Below are 24,498 nucleotides of genomic sequence, written 5' to 3' on the forward strand. Positions count from 1 at the left end.
TGTAGCCATCCACAGAAACTCATCATTTATACACTCACTTCGATAATTTATACATTCACGTCGATAAAAGAAATTGTTCAAGTGCTCTACGGAACATGCAACGAACTAATTAACCAATCAGCCTGTAAAAGTAATTCGTGTAGAGATTATAGTATTACACAAGCTTTTCCACAAATGAAAAACACTTCGTGTGTAGTGTGACACTTTGAACTGTGAACGCCAAATCGTTTTTTTTTTTTTTTTTTTCCAGTCTCCATACATCAGTATCAGGCAATGAATTTAATGTAACTGACAAATTTGAAGGGGACTTTTGAGTGCTCCTGTACGGATGTATAAGCGTAGACGGATGAGAGGTAAAACCACGCAACTTGCCTGCTTTGTAAACAATGCTCCTCCTAAAATCATCGGCCGTAATTTCCGTTTACAGCTACAATTTCAAGATGCACAGCACTGCATTCTCACACGCTGTCGGCAACGAATGGTTCAGAAGCTGTCGTCCGGTACGTCACGCTCTATGGTGATAAGAGTCTTTTCCCGCAGCTGTACGTCACAGGTTGCTCCCTACAGGCTGTCCCATAAGTTAATACCGGTGCTATCACTTGTTTAAAATTAGGGGCGATGCAGTGCGCAGACACGCCTGAAGAATGCTTACCCCACCCCTCCCCCCTAAATGCGTTAACACTGTACCAAATACAGAAATTAGTAACTAATATAACTAACTCAAGAAGCATACACGACCGGAACCTAGGTAAATCACAGCACGACACGCTACACTGTTTGCCGGGAAACTGTTTCTTAGTCATCCTACACGGCTGTTGTTGCGTTCTTCCTGGAAGGGTCGTTTCTCCACCGCAAGCGCTGCTTGCTCTTCAGTTTACAGGCAGACTGTATTAACTATGATACACTTGCTGCAATACTTTATAGTGGATGCTGATGGTATGATACTTTCGTATAACAGTAGAAAATTAGTAAAGCTATTCTGTTTGTAAAACATAACGAAGATCAGCCAGAGCCTTATGACCACCTACCTAATAGCCGGTATGTTCACCTTACTCACGGGTAAGAGCGACGACGCATCGTGGTGTGAAAGCAGTGACACCTTGGCATGTCGCTGGAGGAACTGGCACCACATTTGCACACATAATTCACTTAAGTCCCGTAAATTACGGGAAGCTGGACGATGAGCTCTGACGCCACATTCAGATCTGATGACTTTGGGGGCCAGCACATCAACTGGAACTCACCACTGTGTTCCTCGAACCACTCCATCACACTCCTGGCCTTGTGACATGGCGCATTATCTTGCTGAAAAATGCCACTACCGTCGGGAAACATTATCGTCATGAAGCGGTGTACTTAGTTTGCAACCGACGTACGACGCTCCTTGGCCGTCATGGTGCCTGACACGAGAGCAACTAAACCCACGGACGCCCACGTGAATGTTCGCCAGAGCATAATGGGGTCGCCGCCAGGTTGTCTCGGTCCCGCAGTACAGGTGTCAAGAAACTGTTCCCAGGAAGACGACTGGTTCGCGTCCTCATTTCGTCATGCTGAAGAAGGATCGAGACTCTTCAGACCATGCGATGCTCTACCATTGCGCCAACGGCTAGTGCCAATGGTCACATGCCCATTTTAGTCGTAGTCGCCGATGTCGTTGTGTTAACACTGACGCATGCATGGGACGTCGGCTGCGGATGCCCATCATAGGGAGTGTTCGGGGCACTTGTGTTCAGATAACACATGCACTCTACCCAGCATTAAAGTCTGATGTTAGTTCCGCCACAGTTTTACCAGTCTGTGCAACCTACGACGTTCGACATCTGCAGTGAGGGTTGTCCGCCCAACCCCACGGCGTCTGGCCGTTGTTTCACCTTGGTTTCGCCACGTCTCGAAGACACTCACCACAGCACTCCTCGAATACCCAACAAGTCGTGCAGTTACCGAAATGCTCGTGCCGAGCCTACGGGTCATCACAGTCTGCCGTCGGTCGAACTCAGATAGACCTCGCGCCTTTCCCATACCACATAGTGACAACACGCTCACCTGTCTCAGTTGTGCGACTGGATTCATGATTTCCTGTCAGGAAGGTCGCAGTTCGTAGTAATAGACGGAAAATCGAGAAAAACTAAAGTGATATCAGGTGTTCCCCAGGGAAGCGTCCTGGGACCTCTGCTATTCCTGATCTACACTCCTGGAAATGGAAAAAAGAACACATTGACACCGGTGTGTCAGACCCACCATACTTGCTCCGGACACTGCGAGAGGGCTGTACAAGCAATGATCACACGCACGGCACAGCGGACACACCAGGAACCGCGGTGTTGGCCGTCGAATGGCGCTAGCTGCGCAGCATTTGTGCACCGCCGCCGTCAGTGTCAGCCAGTTTGCCGTGGCATACGGAGCTCCATCGCAGTCTTTAACACTGGTAGCATGCCGCGACAGCGTGGACGTGAACCGTATGTGCAGTTGACGGACTTTGAGCGAGGGCGTATAGTGGGCATGCGGGAGGCCGGGTGGACGTACCGCCGAATTGCTCAACACGTGGGGCGTGAGGTCTCCACAGTACATCGATGTTGTCGCCAGTGGTCGGCGGAAGGTGCACGTGCCCGTCGACCTGGGACCGGACCGCAGCGACGCACGGATGCACGCCAAGACCGTAGGATCCTACGCAGTGCCGTAGGGGACCGCACCGCCACTTCCCAGCAAATTAGGGACACTGTTGCTCCTGGGGTATCGGCGAGGACCATTCGCAACCGTCTCCATGAAGCTGGGCTACGGTCCCGCACACCGTTAGGCCGTCTTCCGCTCACGCCCCAACATCGTGCAGCCCGCCTCCAGTGGTGTCGCGACAGGCGTGAATGGAGGGACGAATGGAGACGTGTCGTCTTCAGCGATGAGAGTCGCTTCTGCCTTGGTGCCAATGATGGTCGTATGCGTGTTTGGCACCGTGCAGGTGAGCGCCACAATCAGGACTGCATACGACCGAGGCACACAGGGCCAACACCCGGCATCATGGTGTGGGGAGCAATCTCCTACACTGGCCGTACACCACTGGTGATCGTCGAGGGGACACTGAATAGTGCACGGTACATCCAAACCGTCATCGAACCCATCGTTCTACCATTCCTAGACCGGCAAGGGAACTTGCTGTTCCAACAGGACAATGTACGTCCGCATGTATCCCGTGCCACCCAACGTGCTCTAGAAGGTGTAAGTCAACTACCCTGGCCAGCAAGATCTCCGGATCTGTACCCCATTGAGCACGTTTGGGACTGGATGAAGCGTCGTCTCACGCGGTCTGCACGTCCAGCACGAACGCTAGTCCAACTGAGGCGCCAGGTGGAAATGGCATGGCAAGCCGTTCCACAGGACTACATCCAGCATCTCTACGATCGTCTCCATGGGAGAATAGCAGCCTGCATTGCTGCGAAAGGTGGATATACACTGTACTAGTGCCGACATTGTGCATGCTCTGTTGCCAGTGTCTATGTGCCTGTGGTTCTGTCAGTGTGATCATGTGATGTATCTGACCCCAGGAATGTGTCAATAAAGTTTCCCCTTCCTGGGACAATGAATTCACGGTGTTCTTATTTCAATTTCCAAGAGTGTATATAAATGACCTGGGTGACAATCTGAGCAGTTCTCTTAGGTTGTTCGCAGATGATGCTGTAATTTTACCGTCTAGTACGGTCATCCGAAGACCAATATCAGTTGCAAAGCGATTTAGAAAAGATTGCTGTATGCTGTGGCAGGTGGCAGTTGACGCTAAATAACGAAAAATGTGAGGTCATCCACATGAGTTCCAAAAGAAATCCGTTGGAATTCGATTACTTGATAAATAATACAATTCTCAAGGCTGTCAATTCAACTAAGTATCTGGGTGTTGAAATTACGAACAACTTCAGTTGGAAAGACCACATAGATAATATTGTGGGGAAGGCGAGCCAAAGGTTGCGTTTCATTGGCAGGACACTTAGAAGATGCAACAAAGCCACTAAAGAGACAGCTTACACTACACTCGTTCGTCCTCTGTTAGAATATTGCTGCGCGGTGTGGGATCCTTACCAGGTGCGATTGACGGAGGACATCGAAAGGGTGCAAAAAAGGGCAGCTCGTTTTGTATTATCACGTAATAGGGGAGAGAGAGTGGCAGATATGATACACGAGTTGGGATGGAAGTCATTAAAGCAAAGACGTTTTTCGTCGCGGCGAGATCTATTTACGAAATTTCAGTCACCAACTTTCTCTTCCGAATGCGAAAATATCTTGTTGAGCCGAACCTACACAGGTAGGAATGATCACCAAAACAAAATAAGAGAAATCAGAGCTCGAACAAAAAGGTTTAGGTGTTCGTTTTTTCCGCGCGCTGTTCGGGAGTGGAATGGTAGAGAGATAGTATGATTGTGGTTCGATGAACCCTCTGCCAAGCACTTAAATGTGAATTGCAGAGTAATCATGTAGATGTAGATGTAGATACTACATGCACCGTGCGTGTGCCTGACGAGCAGTCATTCCTCGCCAGGTGACGCTGCTATCGCCTGGACGGGTTTATATCGAGAGTAGGTCAGTGGTCATAATGTTCTGGCTGGTCAGTGTGCGTTTCTTTTTTTTTTTTGGGGGGGGGGGGGGGGTCACTATGTATCAAAGATGTCCACGATAGTAGAGGGAGAGAGCAAGGATATGAGAGAGAGAGAGAGAGAGAGAGAGAGAGAGAGATAGAAATAGTGATAGAGAGAATGAGAAACCGAGACGGAAGAGGGGGAGAGAGAAGTGTTCTAGAGACGTGTGGCATGTAAACAAAGCGCTTTGGGAGCGGAGCGGCCGGTATCGTCCCAGCAGCAGCAGCAGCAGGGGAAGCCTTGGTGTCGGAGCATCCGCGGGGTCGGCTGGTCCTTTACACGGGGCGCGCTGCGGCCGTTTCCTGATTACAAGGCGCCGGCAACAATGCCGTCACTTGCCGCGAGCCCCCCCATTGTCGCGCGGATGGTGGCTAGTTAGCCCGTCAGACGAAAGGGCGGGCACAATGCGCGCACAATGCCAGTCGTACTTCACGCGGCGCTCGGCTAACTCAGGGCGCACGGCGTGCTGCCGCGTCGCTTTCAGCCGCTGTGACGGAAGCCGGCCGTGGGCTGCCTTCCGCCCGCTGTCCCACGATTGTGCTCGTGATGTACGAGTCCCGATAGCAAGATATCCGCTTAGCGCGCGAGTCTGCATACTCCAGTCCAACGCGGGGCCGCTTCCATACTGTTTCGAACACGACACCCTCGGGCCGCATTTCCACAGAGTGATGCACGCGCAGATATCCAAGTCGCCCTGCTCCAGACGGTAAAGAAACGTGTAATGCTTCTGCACTAATTCGCAATTCTATTTCCTTCTTCTAATCTTTCTTTTATATGGCAAGGGCTTTATCAAGTTATACCTGCTTCAAAAGACTCGGCCCATTTCCCACAAACTCCCTCTGGATATATAACACATACACTGTGTCCGAAAGTTTGGTAAGTCATTTTACAAAACGACATTATCTGGGACCCAGAAGAATGTAGTAGAAAATGACACCGTACTCGAAAGCTTACGAACTTACATCTCATCTACTGCCGTCTGTCTAAGGCGCTCGTCCATTTGACATTGACATTCACCCTTTCTACGTCATCCTGGTCGTTGCTTCTCCATCTGTTCCTTCTCGTAGCGTTTCATTTATTTTTCTAACAAATGCCATATGTAGGTTAATACTTTGACGTCCTTATCTATATATATAAAAGAAAGTCGTGTTAGTTACACTATTTATAACTCAAGAACGGCTGAACCGATTTGGCTGAAAATTGGTGTAGAGGTAGCTTAAAACCAGGAGACGGACACAGGATACTTTTTATCCCTTTCGACTGCTGTAAAACGTGGTATAACAAAAACGCATCTGACATGAGATAACAAAACGAAAGTGACAGCGAAACGTCTATGGTTAAGTATCAGTATATATCATTAATTAAAAATTTAAAGGAATAATTTGTATTTTCTTTGAATCATCATTAACAATGTCTTGAAAGTTTGTGGTTCAAATCTGGAATATCCATGTTTTTCACATGGTAAATTATATGTGGCATGTTCACGGGTCGGAAGACCATCTGCGTTGTTTGTTCTTGCGCCTGATAATAAAACAAAAAAATGTCGTGTATCACAAGGTACTTAATTGAAGAGTGGAAGCTATGCACCAAAAAACATAAAGAATAAAGAATCATTAAAATACTTAATTTTTTATTTGTATTTCCTAATAAAAAATTGAACTTAACATCCAAAATCTGATTATTTATTGGATTTAAGGCGGAACAGAGTTCGCCGGGTTAGCTAGTATAGCATGGTTCAAATGGCTCTGAGCACTATGGGACTTAACTTCTGAGGTCATCAGTCCCCTTGAACCTAGAACTACTTAAACCTAACCAACCTAAGGACATCACACGCATCCATTCCCGAGGCAGGATTCGAACCTGTGACGTAGCGGTCGCGCGGTTCCAGACTGTAGCGCCTAGAGCCGATCGGCCACCCTGGCCGGCAGTATAGGATGTTTCATAATTGCTATTACAGGCTTCTTGGGGTTGTGCCGACTTAGTAACTTTTTGATAAGAAACCCATATCCGGAATACCGTATGAATGTAAAATAAGTTTGACTAATCACTTTCAAATTTCCCGCTTCAGGACACGCACACAGTGGAGACAGGATCTCTGACCTCTGTGCTCTATAGGAGCCGACGGCATCGACAATTTCGAGTACTGGTCATCCGGTTCTTTCCTACGAGACGAAAGACTTCCTCTTCGAAGTTAAATTGCAAATATACCAGGTTGTAGTCGAACGAAAATGATGTTTGTTGTCATAATTACGACAAGGACTTCTTCTCAGTTTGTGTACTTACCGTGGAGAGAGAGATTTAAAAGTTATCAGATCTTCAAACTTATTTTATATCCAAACAGTACCTTTCCCGATATATGTTCCTTATTAAAACTGCAGCTACTTTCCCCTCCACAACCCCTCGAAGCCTGTAATAGGTACTGTAAGGTACTCTGTGTACAATAAGTACAGCTCAGACATCTTTTAAGATATTTGACAACGCAACTGTTAGTAAAAGTCCAGTAGATTTCTAGTTTCTAATACTCAGTTCCCTCAGTTCCCTGCAATCTTCGGTGTTACCATCATGCTAATAATAGATTATTGCAGTTTCCAAAAGAACTATCCCGATATTTGTCTTCAGTTAGTTCGATAAATCCCAGAAAAACTAAACCTCGTTGGTCGGACGAGACCAGTGATATAACCCCTATGTCACTTGAAGAGGTCAAAAGAGCTAACAGCTTACCTCTGCACGTCGCAGATTCCTGTATGTTACGCTGTGAATAAATACCTGCAGCGTGATGGTGCAGGAGGAGTACTGACGAACGAATGTGATCGGTAAATAGACAAGGGCCGCAATAAACATGCACAAGAAATCAAGTTGTCCATTTGGAGTCAAACATCCCAGAGTTTTCAGTTGACTCGTGCTATATCCGCATCCATGCTTACTAAACGATCCCGTCCTTGGCCGGGTCTCCTTTATCTCTTTTACTGATCCACCTTGGTAAAGGCGAATTTACGCTTACCATTCATCTCACAACGTCAAGTCATGTCAAAAAATTCCATATTGCATTCACACAGGCCGTCAATGCACATAACGTCACCTTACGTCACGTCACCTTCAAGGTTTCTCACGAAGAAAGTTTCGACGCTGATATTGGTGGGGAGAGGGGGGGGGGGAGGGTGGTGTCATCTGCTAAAATAATCAATTTTTGCCAAGGTCACTCATGACAACGTGGATATTTTTCCATTGAGTGTTCTTCCATACTGAATTTCAGATATCCGAAACTTAAAACGATGTAGTTTTTACTGTAACGGAACAGAGCTGACGCATACAGTGTATAAATAAAAACAAAATTTGACGAAGAAATTTTCATTAACTAATCTTTTATGGGTAAGTGAGAAAGTCAGCTCTGCTGAAGGGAGAAAACGCAGTTGTTTATGAAGGTACTTCCTAGGAAGGAAAAGAAAAATAATGGGTGAGGTAAACAGGCTCTTTCTCTTATAAATATAGTTTTATCGTGACTGCACACATTTATTTTCGCTAGCTAGAAAATGTAAATGTTGTGAAATCTTGTTTCACGTCTCAACAATTTACTATTAGAAAAAGGGTTCACATGGCTCTGAGCACTGTGGGACTTAATATCTGAGGTCATCAGTCCGCTAGAACTTAGAACTACTGAAACCTAACTAACCTAAAGACATCACACACATCCATGCCCGAGGCAGGAATCGAACCTGCGACCGTAGCGGTCGCGCGGTTCCAGACTGAAGCGCCTAGAACCGCTCGGCCACTTCGGCCGGTTACTATTAAAAACTGGTCAACAATATCCGTTACAAAGTTTGCTATGACCATCAATACATTTTCTCGTTGTTAGTTCCTCAATTCCAATACTGTACTCCGTCTTTTTGAGTCTCGCATGGTCTCGCAGAACCTCTCACACAACTGGGCTAAGCGAACTGAGGTGACCAGACGTGACGTCCATTGTGAATATAACCTGACGTGACGTGACGTGACGTGGCGTCCAGTGTGAATACGCCCTGAGGTTACGGTGATATGACCTCACGGTTCGCTGACGTCTTGTGTGAACCGACGTTATGAGACCCAGACTGATGAATAAAACTCGGTCTCACAGTGGATTTCTTTAAGCTTCTTCCAACGAACCTCAACATGGCATCTGTTTTACCTACAGTTAACTTTATGCGGCCTGTGCCCTTCGGGCTTACGGTTTTATTGCACTTAAGCTCTTTCCTAACGGTTGCTACTGGGTATTTTACGGTTACTTGCAGAATATACATATAGACTGCTAAGTGTGGAGAAAAGTGGACACACTGCTTTGTAGGTTTTCGCACACGGTGCTGGAAGGGAGCTGTTGTTGTCGCGCCGGCCAGGTTAACGCGCCCCCTACCCCCGTGATTTATGGCGCGGCCGGCGTAATTAGCGAACCGGATTCTCGGCCACGTCTGCGCGCCAACCCCCACGGCACCCTCGCTGCCAAATGCCAGCCAGCCGTCGCTGTGACTTTTCCATTCCGCTCTGCCCTCTGGTTTTTTCCGTTTGCAGCTCCCCGCACTGCTTTGTATACACGCGAAAGAAAGACTGTTACATCTGCCGTAATGATAGCTTACGACTGCTGGCCGATTATACAGCTGCAGCTGCCGCGGCGCGCGCGCCCTTCGTGCCTAGTCGGCAAAACATCTGATGTATGCGCCGCCGGGTCCCCAGCAAGGGGTTGTCCCAACGCCCACCGCTACCCGGGTTGTTGCGACTTGTCGTAGCGGACCCTCGACTAAAAGGCTTATCATTTATATGCTAACTGGCCACTCCAACAGTTCAAAAATGCTTACTGTCTGTAAACTCTGCCTCTAAAACTACGTAACTCATGAAAAGAGCACATTTTTTCACTTTATTAGGTAGGCACCACTAACTTCTGTACCCCAGTTGTCACTACTCGCTACCACGCGTAACAGTAACGTTTGACAGGACCAGGCCTTTAGCGGTTGTGGGAGGTAAAGTTGCCCTTTGCATCTTCATACATATTACGGCCATACAAAAAAAAAAAAAAAAAAAAAAAAACGATCCGGAGCCTGTGAAACGACAAGTAGTTCATCATTCTAGGAGCATATGACAACAGATTCAGACCAAATGACACGCACGGGTCAGAGCAAATGGTTCAAATGGCTCTGAGCACTATGGGATTTAACATCTGAGGTCATCAGTCCCCTAGAACTTAGAACTACTTAAACCTAACTAGCCTAAGGACATCACACACATCCATGCCCGAGGCAGGATTCGAACCTGCGACCGTAGCGGTCGCGCGGTTCCAGACTGAAGCGCCTAGAACCGCTTGGCCATAGTGACCGCGCGGGTCACAGCAAAAGGCGCCGAAACAGTTGCATCAACACACAGTGTACGTCCCCTCTGGCGGCAACAGAGGAGTGTCTTCTCTTATGAAAACGATCATAAAGATGCGGAATGGGATCCTGCGGTTGATTATTCCAAGCATTTTTGCGCCTTGTGTTGCAAGCCCGTAATTTCCTGCTTCATGATGTCCCATTTAAGTTCATAGGCAACAGCTCTGGTTATCCTGGTGGCCGGAGCGGTTATAGTACACAACGCAACGCAGACCACGCAGCGAAGCAGCAACCGTATGAGGATGCGCATTGTCTTGCTGAAAAAGCACATCACCTTCGTGTCGAAGAAATTACAGTTGCACGGAGATAAAAATGGTTAAAATTGCTCTGAGCACTATGGGACTTAACATCTGAGGTCATCAGTCCCCTAGAACTTAGATCTACTTAAACCTAACTGACCTAAGGACATGACACACATCCATGCCCGAGGCAGAATTCGAACCTGCGACCGTAACAGTCGTGCGGTTCCAGATTGAAGTGCCTAGAACCGCTCGGCCACTGCGGCCGGCAGAACGGGGATAACAGGGTCTGAAATGTAGCGGGCACTGATTACTTTCCGCTCTAGATACACCAGATGTGACGGCGAGCTGTAACGGATGTCACACGGAACCTTAAGCCTGGGATGAGACCTCCGTGTCTTGGCCTGTGCGCTCTAGAATAAGCAACTCACGAGCTCTACGCCATACACGTATATGTACATCGACCACATACAGGCACAACCTACTCTCACCACTGAAAATAAAAGAATGCTATTCCACTCTCCGCCAACGGCCTTGCCGCAGTGGTAACACCGGTTCCCGTCAGATCACCGAAGTTAGGCGCTGTCGGGCTGGGCTAGCACTTGGATGAGTGACCATGCAGTCTGCCGAGCGCTGTTGGCAAGCGGGGTGCCCTCAACCCTTTGTGAGGCAAACTGAGGAGTTACTTGATTGAGAAGTAGCAGCTTCGGTCTCGTAAACTGACATACGGCCGGGAGAGTGGTGTGCTGACCACGTGCCCCTCCGTATCCACATCCAGTGACACTTTTGGGCTAAGGATGTCATGGCGGCCGGTCGGTACCGTTGGGCCTTCCAGGGCCTGTTCGGACGGAGAGAGTTATTCCACTCTCCAGTCAACTTAAGATACCAGCGTAGCCAGGCTTGGCGGTGTCGTGATGTCAGTGGTAGGCTCACAAGAGGCACACGTGGTTTTAATCCTGATGCAAGCAGACGGTTCCCACTGATCCATGATGACATAGCAGGTGCAACGTGTGCCCGAATTTCATCGCTGGGTGAGGTCTTGTCGGTTTCCGCTGATGAAATAATGTTTCGATCTTGACATGCGTCTGTACTTCACGGATATCCAGAACCTGTTCTACCAGCGCGGGAATGTTCCGCAGAGCACTGTGAAAGCACAGATACACCAGCGATGGATTGTGCTCACTATGTGCAGCAATCCGTCGATACGTCCATCCGTCTTCCCACAGACCCACACTGCGACCCCCGTTCAAATGTCTGAAGCAGCTGAACAGGAGTACGTACTCGTCGATGGGGCATGGCTGTACCCTAGAATGAATGTTGCAACCAATGTTCACCTCTCAATTCAACGCAGTCAGTGCCTGCAGGGTCAAAGCAGAAGGTGCACAGACAGGCCTCATGAGCTCCATCTGATAGCCGATGACCTTGACAAATTAATGACCGTGACAAATGAATTACTAAAACTAAAACTCCTCAGTATGCATGTCGCACAGCGTTGACTGGAGAGTCGAATGGCGCAGTGGTGAGAGTAGGTTGTGTCTGTATGCGAGTGATGGAGGTATGTGTGTATGGCCAGGATCTCGTCAGTTGCCTATTCCAGAGCGCATTGCCAGGTCCCATCCCAGCATCATGGAATGGGGAGCCAACCGTTACAACTCGCAGTCGCATTTGGTGTACTTTCAAGTCAGAGTAACCAGTGCCTGCTATACTTCACAGTCTCCGATGCCACTGAACACAGTCATTGAGGGTATTGCCTTTTTTTTTCAGCAATGCAGCAGAGCTTGCCACAAGTCTTACTGTGGATTTGGTGCAGGCCTTGTAACGGTCCTGCAAGAATCATTGCCGAATTGCAAAAAAAGGCGCAAAATACTGGAATAATCAACTGCAGGATGCCATTCGGTACCTTTATGATCGTCTTCGTGAGAGAGAAGACACGTCTGAGTTGCCGCCAGAGGGGAGAACACTGGGTGTTGATGCGGCTGTTTCGGCGCCCTGTACTGTGACGTGCGTGTTTCATTTGGTCTGAATTTGTTATCATACACACCTAGAATGATGAACTACACGTCACCTCACTTGTCATTTTACAGGTGCCGACTAGTTTCTTTTTGAATGACCCTAATACATATGAAGATAGACACGCAGTGCAAATGCAACTTTACCCCCCTCCCCCCACAGCTTTTAACACAAGGACGTTTCAAACGTTACTGTTACGCGAGGTAGTGTTCCACGAGTAATAACAACGGAGGGATTAAACATCAGTGACGCCTACCTAATAAAGCGAAAAATTGTATGTTTTCATGAGTTACGCAGCTATAGACACAGAGTTTATACAGACAGTAAGCATTTCTGAATCGCTGGGGTGACCACATAATTTCGCTTTTCGTTTCTTTTATTTCCGTCATTGCTTCTTCGATGTACAGGTTAAACAGTAGGGCACCAAGACTGCATCTCCATTTTAAGCCCTTTTTAATCGGAGCACTACAAGTGCACTAATCTCGCTTACAGTAATTTCATGGTCCTGTTCGACGCATACAATTTATTTAAATTACAAAAATTGTCGGATTTGGTACACAGATGCCGTGAGAATTTCTGGAAAGCTGTTGTATCCAATACGAGTTACTGTATGTGGGTGGTTTTTGGAATTACGCCTTACTTCTGGCCGAAAGGCGAAGGTGGGATCTGGCCGCGTGGCAGCTGCCTTACCCCTTTCCAACAGGTACGGGGTACTTCCTAGTGGTGATGACATCGTTTCCGAGCCACCACAGGATGCCTCGCCTGTTGGGCCAGTGGCCGATTCTCCGGCAAGGTCCCGACAGTCACAGAGGGCGGGCCTATTAGTTATAGGGAGCTCCAACGTTAGGCGGGTTATGGAGCCCCTTAGGAAAATAGCGGGTAGGTCGGGGAAGAATGCCAGTGTGCACTCGGTGTGCTTGCCGGGGGGTCTCGTCCGTAATGTGGAGGAGGCCCTTCCGGCAGCTATTGAACGCACTGGGTGTGACCGGCTGCAGATAGTAGCACATGTCGGAACGAATGACGCCTGCCGCTTGGGTTCTGAGGCCATCCTTGGTTCCTTCCGGCGACTGGCTGATTTGGTGAAGACAACCAGCATCGCACGCGGAGTGCAAGCTGAGCTTAATATCTGCAGCATAGTGCCCAGAGTCGATCGCGGTCCTCTGGTTTGGAGCCGTGTGGAGGGTCTAAACCAGAGGCTCAGACGACTCTGCGACTATAATGGTTGCAAATTCATCGACCTCCGTTATTGGGTGGAGAACTGTAGGGCCCCCCTAGACAGGTCAGGCGTGCACTACACACCGGAAGCAGCTACTAGGGTAGCAGAGTACGTGTGGCGTGCACACGGGGGTTTTTTAGGTTAGAGGGACCCCCCCTTGGGCGAAACGATAAAATACCTGACGGCTTACCAGAGAGGACATTATCATCGTTGATAAAGAACGTCCGTCCTCAGAGACCAAAAACAGGAAAAGTCAACGTAATATTGGTAAACTGCAGGAGTATCCAGGGCAAGGTTCCTGAATTAGTATCTCTTATTGAAGGAAATAGTGCGCATATAGTATTAGGAACGGAAAGTTGGTTAAAACCGGAAGTGAACAGTAACGAAATCCTAGACACAGAATGGAATATATACCGCAAGGATAGGATAAACGCCAATGGTGGAGGAGTATTTATAGCAGTAAAGAATTCAATAATATCCAGTGAAGTTATTAGCGAATGCGAATGTGAAATAATCTGGGTTAAGTTAAGTATCAAAGGTGGGTCAGATATGATAGTCGGATGCTTCTATAGACCACCTGCATCAGCAACCGTAGTAGTTGAGCGCCTCAGAGAGAACCTGCAGAACGTCGTGAAGAAGTTTCGTGATCATACTATTGTAATAGGGGGAGACTTCAATCTACCAGGTATAGAATGGGATAGTCACACAATCAGAACTGGAGCCAGGGACAGAGACTCTTGTGACATTATCCTGACTGCCTTGTCCGAGAATTACTTCGAGCAGATAGTTAGAGAACCAACTCGTGAAGCTAACGTTTTAGACCTCATAGCAACAAATAGACCGGAACTTTTCGACTCCGTGAATGTAGAAGAGGGTATCAGTGATCATAAGTCAGTGGTTGCATCAATGACTACAAGTGTAATAAGAAATGCCAAGAAAGGAAGGAAAATATATTTGCTTAACAAGAGTGATAGGGCACAAATCGCAGAATATCTGAGTGACCACCATCAAACGTTCATTTCTGAGGAAGAGGATGTGGAACAAAAATGGAAAAAATTCAGAAACATCGTCCAGTACGCCTTAGATAAGTTCGTACCGACTAAGGTCCAAAGCGAGGGGAAAGATCCACCGTGGTATAACAATCATGTACGAAAGGTACTACGGAAACAAAGAAAGCTTCATCATAGGTTTAAGAGTAGTCGAATCATAGCTGATAAGGAAAAGCTGAACGAAGCGAAAAAGAGCGTAAAGAGAGCAATGAGAGAAGCATTCAACGAATTCGAACATAAAACATTGGCAAACAATCTAAACAAGAACCCTAAAAAGTTTTGGTCATATGTAAAATCGGTAAGCGGATCTAAATCCCCTATTCAGTCACTCGTTGACCACGATGGCACCGAAACAGAGGACGACCGAAGAAAGGCAGAAATACTGAATTCAGTGTTCCGAAACTGTTTCACTGCGGAAAATCGTAACACGGTCCCTGACTTCAGCCGTCGCACGGACGCCAAAATGGAAAATATTGAAATAAACGATATCGGAATTGAAAAACAACTGCTATCACTTAGTAGCGGAAAAGCATCCGGACCAGACGAGATACCCTTAAGATTCTACAGTGATTATGCTAAAGAACTTGCCCCCTTTCTATCAGCAATTTATCGTAGATCTCTGGAAGAACGTAAAGTACCTAGCGACTGGAAGAAAGCGCAGGTCGTTCCCATTTTCAAGAAGGGTCATAAATCAGATGCGAATAATTATAGGCCTATTTCGCTTACGTCAATCTGTTGTAGAATAATGGAACATGTTTTGTGTTCTCGTATTATGACGTTCTTAGATAATACAAATCTCCTTCATCATAACCAACATGGTTTCCGCAAACAGAGATCATGTGAAACTCAGCTCGCCCTATTTGCCCAAGAAATTCACAGTGCCGTAGACACTGGCGAGCAGATTGATGCCGTATTCCTGGACTTCAGGAAGGCATTTGATACGGTTCCGCACTTACGTTTAGTGAAAAAAATACGAGCTTACGGAATATCGGACCAGGTTTGTGATTGGATTCAGGATTTCCTAGAAGAAAGAACACAACATGTCATTCTTAACGGTTCAAAATCTGCAGATGTAGAGGTAATTTCGGGAGTACCGCAGGGAAGCGTGATAGGACCTTTATTGTTTACAATTTACATAAATGACTTAGTTGACAACATCGGTAGCTCCGTGAGGCTATTTGCAGATGACACGGTTGTCTACAAGAAAGTAGCAACATCAGAAGACTCGTACGTACTCCAGGAGGACCTGCAGAGGATTAATGCATGGTGCGACAGCTGGCAGCTTTCCCTAAACGTAGATAAATGTAATATAATGCGCATACATAGGGGCAGAAATCCATTCCAGTACGATTATGCCATAGGTGGTAAATCATTGGAAGCGGTAACGACCGTAAAATACTTAGGAGTTACTATCCGGAGCGATCTGAAGTGGAATGATCACATAAAACAAATAGTGGGAAAAGCAGGCGCCAGGTTGAGATTCATAGGAAGAATTCTAAGAAAATGTGACTCATCGACGAAAGAAGTAGCTTACAAAACGCTTGTTCGTCCGATTCTTGAGTATTGCTCATCAGTATGGGACCCTTACCAGGTTGGATTAATAGAAGAGATAGACATGATCCAGCGAAAAGCAGCGCGATTCGTCATGGGGACATTTAGTCAGCGCGAGAGCGTTACGGAGATGCTGAACAAGCTCCAGTGGCGGACACTTCAAGAAAGGCGTTACGCAATACGGAGAGGTTTATTATCGAAATTACGAGAGAGCACATTCCGGGAAGAGATGGGCAACATATTACTACCGCCCACATATATCTCGCGTAATGATCACAACGAAAAGATCCGAGAAATTAGAGCAAATACGGAGACTTACAAGCAGTCGTTCTTCCCACGCACAATTCGTGAATGGAACAGGGAAGGGGGGATCAGATAGTGGTACAATAAGTACCCTCCGCCACACACCGTAAGGTGGCTCGCGGAGTATAGATGTAGATGTAGAATCTGAGTTTCCGAAACGCACTAACATAGTGTGGAGCACATTAACGCGGTGTACTCGCAAAAGGTTTTGCGCTATCTGCCACACTCAAAAGGAAACGACAATTTTCTTTCAGGGGTCGAGCTTTTTCGAACCATAGAGGACATTTTGACGATACATATTTCGTGGCCGGCCGAAGTGGCCGTGCGGTTAAAGGCGCTGCAGTCTGGAACCGCAAGACCGCTGCGGTCGCAGGTTCGAATCCTGCCTCGGGCATGGATGTTTGTGATGTCCTTAGGTTAGTTAGGTTTAACTAGTTCTAAGTTCTAGGGGACTAATGACCTCAGAAGTTGAGTCCCATAGTGCTCAGAGCCATTTGAACCAAGCCATATTTCGTGTTTACAAGCGGAGGAGCGCGGCTGAACTTTTGTAGTACTTTCTTCTTTCTCTTCTGTCCTTTCAATATGTTTTCGTCTGTTCACTGTGTTTCGTTTACGTCTGCAGCTGTTGTGGGGGCTTCTAGCAAATTTGTGATTGTTAATTATTATTTCTGCGCTTTGGTCCGTCTTGAAAGATTTATTCTTGTAAGCCAGTTTCCTTTCGGTTTCCATGGTTTCCTGTTAAACAATCGCTTCGGTTTTTCGTCGATAAAGCTAGTTTCTACGAACTATCATTCTCTCAGTGGGGATAACAAGCATTAAAGCAGTCAGGAACTTTGACAAAAGGTGATGAATAAATTTATTTAGTAAAACTTTCCATATCCAATGAAGTAACTGCAGTATTTGCAATACTGTGTCTTCTTCAGAACATACCATGCTCGAGGCGTTCGCGTTAAATCCTCCCGTGGAGCCAACGCTTTTAAAACCTGCATCGGTCTTCACGCTGTCCTGTCGGTTGGAGCGGGAGGGGCAAGGAAGTGGTAAAGGGGAGGTAGTTTCGCGCCTCGCTCGCAGTGGTACTGTGACACGGCGGAACGCAGCTCGTAAAACGAGACTCAGACAAATCCACTGACACACAATTGGCTCGATGCTGGGCCGTAAAAGGCAGCCGTGGCTGGGAGGGGAACCTTCACAAAACACAGAAATATGTTTTACGCCCCCACGGAGGACCGAGCCGCATAACGAACCCCTCCTGGCTCGCAGTTTATATCTCGTAATTTACTGCCGCATTGGCGTTTATACTCTTATCTGTTATTTATTATTCCGCTCATTTATTTTTATTCGTTTCGAAAGCGACGGTAAGAGAGGGAAGCTTCGTGAGAAGGCAGGATGAAATTCCTGGAGCCTGCCAGCGCCGCTTGTAGCGTGGTCTCGGGCGTGAGAGGGTCGTCTTTTGTCTCAGGAAGGCAACGTACTTAGTTCGTATATAGGATGGGTTACAGATGGAGGAAGATACCACGATATAATGGCTTTAGACTGAAACATGCCACTATTATATGAATGGATTGCAAGCATGTTCTCATCTACAGAAAAATTATTCTGGCAAACCAATCTGTTCTCAATTTCTGAAAGATGTTATAGTGAGCATTACAAAATGCTAGTGGAATCCCCTTTCCTCTTTTGTGTCAACTATGTAGAAATTTTTTAAAATTTAGTACAGCTTGTATCAAGATGAGACGACTCTGATGAGACGGGCGCGGCGTCACTTGGTGGGGAATCTCCTGAAGACTGCCGCCCACAGAGGTAACTTAGCAGCTACTTAGCAATTAGCCACTTAGCAATTCATGGCGCCAATACTATCGATTTTCTGTCCTATTACGTTAGCGTGTTCAGTGACTGTCTGTTTGCTCTAATGGCGCCCCAATCTCCAATGTCTTATTCTCACAATCACTTAGGCTGGTTCACGATGTAAAAAATGTAGATGTCATATGACACTGTTTGCTGCGATATCTCATGGAGTGAGAACAGCCAGCCGGCCGAAGTGGCCGTGCGGTTAAAGGCGCTGCAGTCTGGAACCGCAAGACCGCTACGGTCGCAGGTTCGAATCCTGCCTCGGGCATGGATGTTTGTGATGTCCTTAGGTTAGTTAGGTTTAACTAGTTCTAAGTTCTAGGGGACTAATGACCTCAGCAGTTGAGTCCCATAGTGCTCAGAGCCATTTGAACCATTTGAGAACAGCCACCTGTCGGAAAAGCTGTTCTTCTTCTGCGCATATTGGCCGCTTTCCTTTCGGGTATGTGAGAGCTGTGTTACATGTGTATTTGTAGAGTGTAGGTGAGCGCAATGGATGTGTGTATAGCGTAATTTTACGTTTATATTGTGCAATAATGATGATGATGATGAGACAAGGCAAGGTATACAGCCTACGACTTCCGAACAACACCAAGGTAGCAGTCGCGGTTAATGTCCCCATATGACGGACAAATCACAATCAATAGTGCCACATACTCTCACTTCATGAAAGACTGCGGAGAGGTTTGGTGCAAAGGACTTCGGCGCAAAGACTGATGATCAGGAAATTTGCGCCACCACCTCTCCTCCCCTTGACTGCCAAATAGTAACGGTGAAATTTTCATTCACCATGAGGATTCGAGCCGGCCTACCTCCGACTCGAGCGTAAACTGGTAGGCGTGCGTTAGCCACCTCGGCTACGGTGGTGAAATATACGCTGGTGGCGGCATAATGGCTGCACACTCACCTACGAATGCAGGATCTCGAAGTTTATCCACCTGGGTTCCGCGAGAACTACGTCGCAATTCTTCCAAAAATTCCCATTTAAGTTCTCGGAACATTTCAGTTGCAATTTCGTGTGGCCTAAACGGAACTGTTAGGATCATAGCGGGCCGCCTCTGAATTCATACGATGTCTGTTATTATGCCTACTATATAATGAGGCCAAACGCCGGAACAGTACTCTAGAAATGGACGCACTAGCATCTTGCACGCTATTTCTTTCACAGGTGCACTTCTGTTTCCCAAAAACCTTACTACAAATTTCACTGATTTTAGTGAACGATCTACAATGGTGGCACAAGAGCACAGAAGAACCGCGACAGAAGCATAGTTGAAGATAATGTCCTCAACAATTGCAAATATCAGTGGTGGTCAGAATAGTGTTCTGTGTAGCTGTGAGTGTATTATGTCGGAGCTACGAGGATTCGAACATGGGTACATTGTTGGTGCTCGTATATACCGGGTGATCAAAAAGTCAGTATAAATTTGAAAACTGAATAAATAACGGAATAATGTAGATAGAGAGGTACAAATTGACACACATGCTTGGAATGATATGGGGTTTTATTAGAACCAAAAAAATACAAAAGTTCAAAAAATGATCAGAATAGCAATAATTAGCATAACAAAGTAAGACAAAACAAAGATGATGTTCTTTACAGGAAATGCTCAATATGTCCACCATCATTCCTCAACAATAGCTGTAGTCGAGGAATAATGTTGTGAACAGCACTGTAAAGCATGTCCGGAGTTATGGTGAGGCATTGGCATCGGATGTTGTCTTTCAGCATCCCTAGAGATGTCGGTCGATCACGATACACTTGCGACTTCAGGTAACCCCAAAGCCAACAATCGCACGGACTGAGGTCTGGGGACCTGGGAGGCCAAGCATGACAAAAGTGGCGGCTGAGCACACGATCATCACCAAACGACGCGCGCAAGAGATCTTTCACGCGTCTAGTAATACTTTTTTTATTCTAATAAAACCCTATGTCATTCCAAGCATGTGAGTCAATTTTTACCTCTCTATTTAGATTATTGCGTGGTTTATTACGTTTTCAAATTTATACTGACTTTTTGATATAAGGGTGTTCTATAAACGGGAAACAGCCAGGCGATCTGGAATTCCAAACTGCTCGTCGGTGATGCAATGCCGGCAATGAGAAACCGTGGTGCCGAAGCCACACAACCTTCATGTCGTTGGATGAGTCCTGTTACAGACTGTTTCCGACCTCTGACCGAGTTTACGTCCCAAGAGTGAAACACGGTGGGGATTCAGAGATGATTTGGACAGCCATATCGTGATATTCCATGCGCGCCATAGACACTCTGCAGGATCCCATTACTGCCAAAGATTATCTGCCCATTTTGGCAGATCAGGTCAATTTCATGGTACAGTATTTGTTGCCAAATCGTGATGCTGTGTTCCAAGACTTTAGTGCCCTTCTTCACACAGGTCGCATCGTTCAGGAATGGTTTTTCGAGCATGAGAATGAATTGCCGCATCTCCCACCATGGTCACTGGATATCAGAAGTATTAGGTGAGCCTTTGTGGTCTACTTTGCAGACAAGCGTGTGTGATCACTATCCATTTCCAATATCGTTATCTAAACTTGCCATTATTTTGCAGAAAGAATGGTATACGTTTGCCCTGGAAAACACACAGGACTTCTATTTATCCATTCCGAGACGTCTGGAAGCTGTTTCGAATGTCAGTGGTATTAGGGATGGTAATGTGTTACGTTTTTGGTGTTTCCATATTTTTATTCAACCGCTGCATATCGCTTCTTAGTTGTATCCCTAAATACTTAATGTGACTTACGCTGACTTAATGTCAATGTATTCACCATTCCTTTATGCTTCCCTCCAGCGATGAGAGTAAGCACAATCAGCTAATGTCTTTAACGTGGTGATGTAATGGTGTGGACCTACAGTTTTACTAACTTGGACACAAGAGCAAACTATTTTCAAATCAGTTACTGTATTATTGTGAGAGCTTAATCAGTTTCAGAAGACAGAGTGCGATAATCAAATGCAGTCATGGTTCTTTTCGTTGAAAGAAATGTTCTGTCTTTTTCATAGGTCATTGCCGGCTTATTATTAACTGAGCATCGATACACCTGTTACATGTTGTTGTGTACTTCAAATGACCTCGTTTTTCCTTTAGTAGGCTGCAACGCTGCAATTATTAGAACAACGTCTATACATCTCGCTCAGTCAGCTGATTTCGGTCTGTGAAGCCATTCGCAGCGACCGGTGTCTACATGTAACTGAAAGAAATTCGCTTCTAGTAAAGATTACAACTGCTGCACCTGTACACAACGTATTACCAGCCCACGGATATACTGAAACTGATTTAGCAATAAATTATTAATTTTCGTTTTCAGTCATATACGCAGTGATGTTGGCAAGACAGAGGTCAAATAATGACTATGAATGAGACGCGAGCGAATAGCACAATTGTTTCAGTCCACAAAGTCAAAGAACCGACTTCGATTCCCGCTAGAGGGCAAACAAATGTTGCTTCTTTAAATCGGCGTGATTTGATGGACTGTGTCGTCCCGCGAAATGTGTAGATTAGATTAGATTAGTACTTGTTCCACAGATCATGAATACGACACTTCGTAATGATGTGGAACGTGTCAGGTTAATAAAAGGTGTCTATACAAGATGTTACGTTACACAAAATATTACATGACGCTTAATATTTTTAATTTTTTTGTGGGGGTTGGGGAAATTACCCACTAACTATATCCAAAAATTCATCTAATGAGTAGAAGGAGTTGGCATTAAGAAATTCTTTTAATTTCGTTTTAAATGCTATATGGCTATGTGTCAGACTTTTGATGCTATTAGGTAAGTGACCAAAGACCTCTGTGGCAGCATAATTTACCCTAGAACACACGCACGTCACCCTGTTGTCTATATTCGTCCCCGGGAGGGTAGAGTTTTCTCTCCTTCGTCTACCTGCGGGCTATGACCCAAGTTCTGGCTCGACTCGTGCGCCGTTGAAAGTGAAACTCGAAAACGGAGGGACCCCGCGCTGCCTCGGGGTAAAACGGTTGAACCGTAGCCCCGGCCCGCCACAGACAGTCAGTCGGTACGGAAAGCCTCGCCTAATTCGTATCATTTCGGTAAACGCTTTCACTTTGCGACTGTCGACGGTAATTCCCACGTTGTTACCATAAGGCTTCGGGTTTCTTTTTTTGTCGCTGGCGTCGGCCGGTCTCTCCTGACGTGGACCTGACACGAAAATGGGAGACCGCCCCTACCTGGCCCGCTCGACAAAACACCTGTAAGCTAATTGGAATACGTTCGTCGCCTCCTCATATACTCCTCTTGTTTTTTCTACTTCTCCTCCTCCGTTCCTCTTTTTCTGCCCCTCCCCGTCTTCCCACAATTGCAACCCTGCGGCCAAAATAACAGCAATCTACTAAGTTCTTAATGGCTACGGTATCTCACGTCGAGAATCACAAAATGACACGCTTCCTCCCAGGAACCCTTCATTCCGCGTAGATATTCCAGACGGACGTGTACGGCTTTCCGAGACCATTGTCTCAATCTGCATCTAATTTAAATATTCCCGAGTCGAGCATTCCGCCCCGAAGCCGCGCGGCCGTTTAACGACGATTAACTGGGCCGCGGACCGTGCCTCCAGGGCGTCCGAATTATATATCTTTTCTTTGTTTTTTCCTAAAAGGAAGGCGTACGGAAAACGCTCCCTTTTATCGCCGCGGGCTTACAGTTTCCCATAGCCTTCGGATTAGACAACAATAAGAGGAGCAATGTCGTATTCGCCGTAATCGGTAAAAGATTACAGCCCGGGGCGCGCGGACGCAGCGTCCACGCGAGAAGCATCTGTGGTCAGTGGTGGCGTGCGGTACCAGGGCGTCACGCGATCGCTCGGCCGCCAGCCACCGTCTACCGGGCACGGAGCGTGGCTCCTGGCTGGCTGCACCACAGCCAGCGCCGGCGCCCTCTGACAGCTTCTGGAAGCTGCCTTCATGGCTTCATCTCAACTCAGCTCCCAGGCACAGGGTGACAATTATTGAACTATACGAAAAAAACTCTGACCACAATCTATTGGTTATGACCTGTATATTAAAACTGAAGAAACTGCAAAAAGGTGGGAATTTAAGGAGCTGGGACCTGCATAAACAGACTAAACCAGAGGTTGTACAGAGTTTCAGGGAGAGCATAAGGGAACAATTGACAGGAATGGGGGGAAGAAATACAGCAGAAGAAGAATGGGTAGCTTTGAGGGATGAAGTAGTGAAGGCAGCAGAGGATCAAGTAGGAAAAAGACGAGGGCTAATAGAAATACTTGGGTAACAGAAGAGATACTGAATTTAATTGACGAAAGGAGAAAATATAAAAATGCAGTAAATGAAGCAGGCAAAAAGGAATACAGACGTCTCAAAAATGAGATCGACAGGAAGTGCAAAATGGCTAAGCAGGGATGGCTAGAGGACAAATGTAAGGATGTAGAGGCTTATCTCACTAGGGGTAAGATAGATGCTGCCTACAGGAAAATTAAAGAGACCTTTGGAGGTAAGAGAACCACTTGCATGAACATCAAGAGCTCAGATGGAAACCCAGTTCTAAGCAAAGAAGGGAAAGCAGATAGGTGGAAGGAGTACATAGAGGGTCTATACAGGGATGATGTTCTTGAGGACAATATTATGGAAATGGATGTGGATGAACATGAAATGGGAGATATGATACTGCGTGAAGAGTTTGACAGAGCACTGAAAGACCTGAGTCGAAACAAGGCCCCAGCAGTAGACAACATGCCTTTAGAACTACTGCCGGCCTTGGGAGAGCCAGTCCTGACAAAACTCTACCATCTGGTGAGCAAGATGTATGAGACAGGCGAAATTCCCTCAGACTGCAAGAAGAATATAATAATTCCAATCCCAAAGAAAGCAGGTGACGACAGATGTGAAAATTGCCGAACTATCAGTTTAATAAGTCACAGCTGCAAAATACTAACGCGAATTCTTTACAGACGAATGGAAAAACTGGTAGAAGCCGACCTCAGTGAAGAACAGTTTAAATTCCGTAGAAATGTTGGAACACGTGAGGCAATACTGACCTTACGACTTATCTTAGAAGAAAGATTAAGGAAAGGCAAACCTACGTTTCTAGCATTTGTAGACTTAGAGAAAGCTTTTGACAACGTTAACTGGAATACTCTCTTTCAAATTCTAAAGGTGGCAGGGGTAAAATACAGGGAGCGAAAGGCTATTTACGATTTGTACAGAAACCAGATGGCAGTTATAAGAGTCGAGGGTAATGAAAGGGAAGCAGTGATTGGGAAGGGAGTGTGACA

General features: G+C 46.5%; 1 protein-coding gene and 1 pseudogene across 1 annotated transcript in view; one reads left to right on the plus strand and one right to left on the minus strand.

The window, feature by feature from the left end:
- Positions 1-24,498, minus strand: part of LOC126195260 (dachshund homolog 2) — a 1,077,114-nt gene that overhangs the window by 565,365 nt on the left and 487,251 nt on the right. The gene's annotated exons all lie outside the window — the stretch shown is intronic.
- LOC126197158 (5S ribosomal RNA) lies at positions 10,773-10,890 on the plus strand (annotated as a pseudogene).

Source organism: Schistocerca nitens, chromosome 7 (assembly GCF_023898315.1).
Source record: "Schistocerca nitens isolate TAMUIC-IGC-003100 chromosome 7, iqSchNite1.1, whole genome shotgun sequence".
NCBI classification, from domain to species: Eukaryota; Metazoa; Arthropoda; class Insecta; order Orthoptera; family Acrididae; genus Schistocerca; species Schistocerca nitens.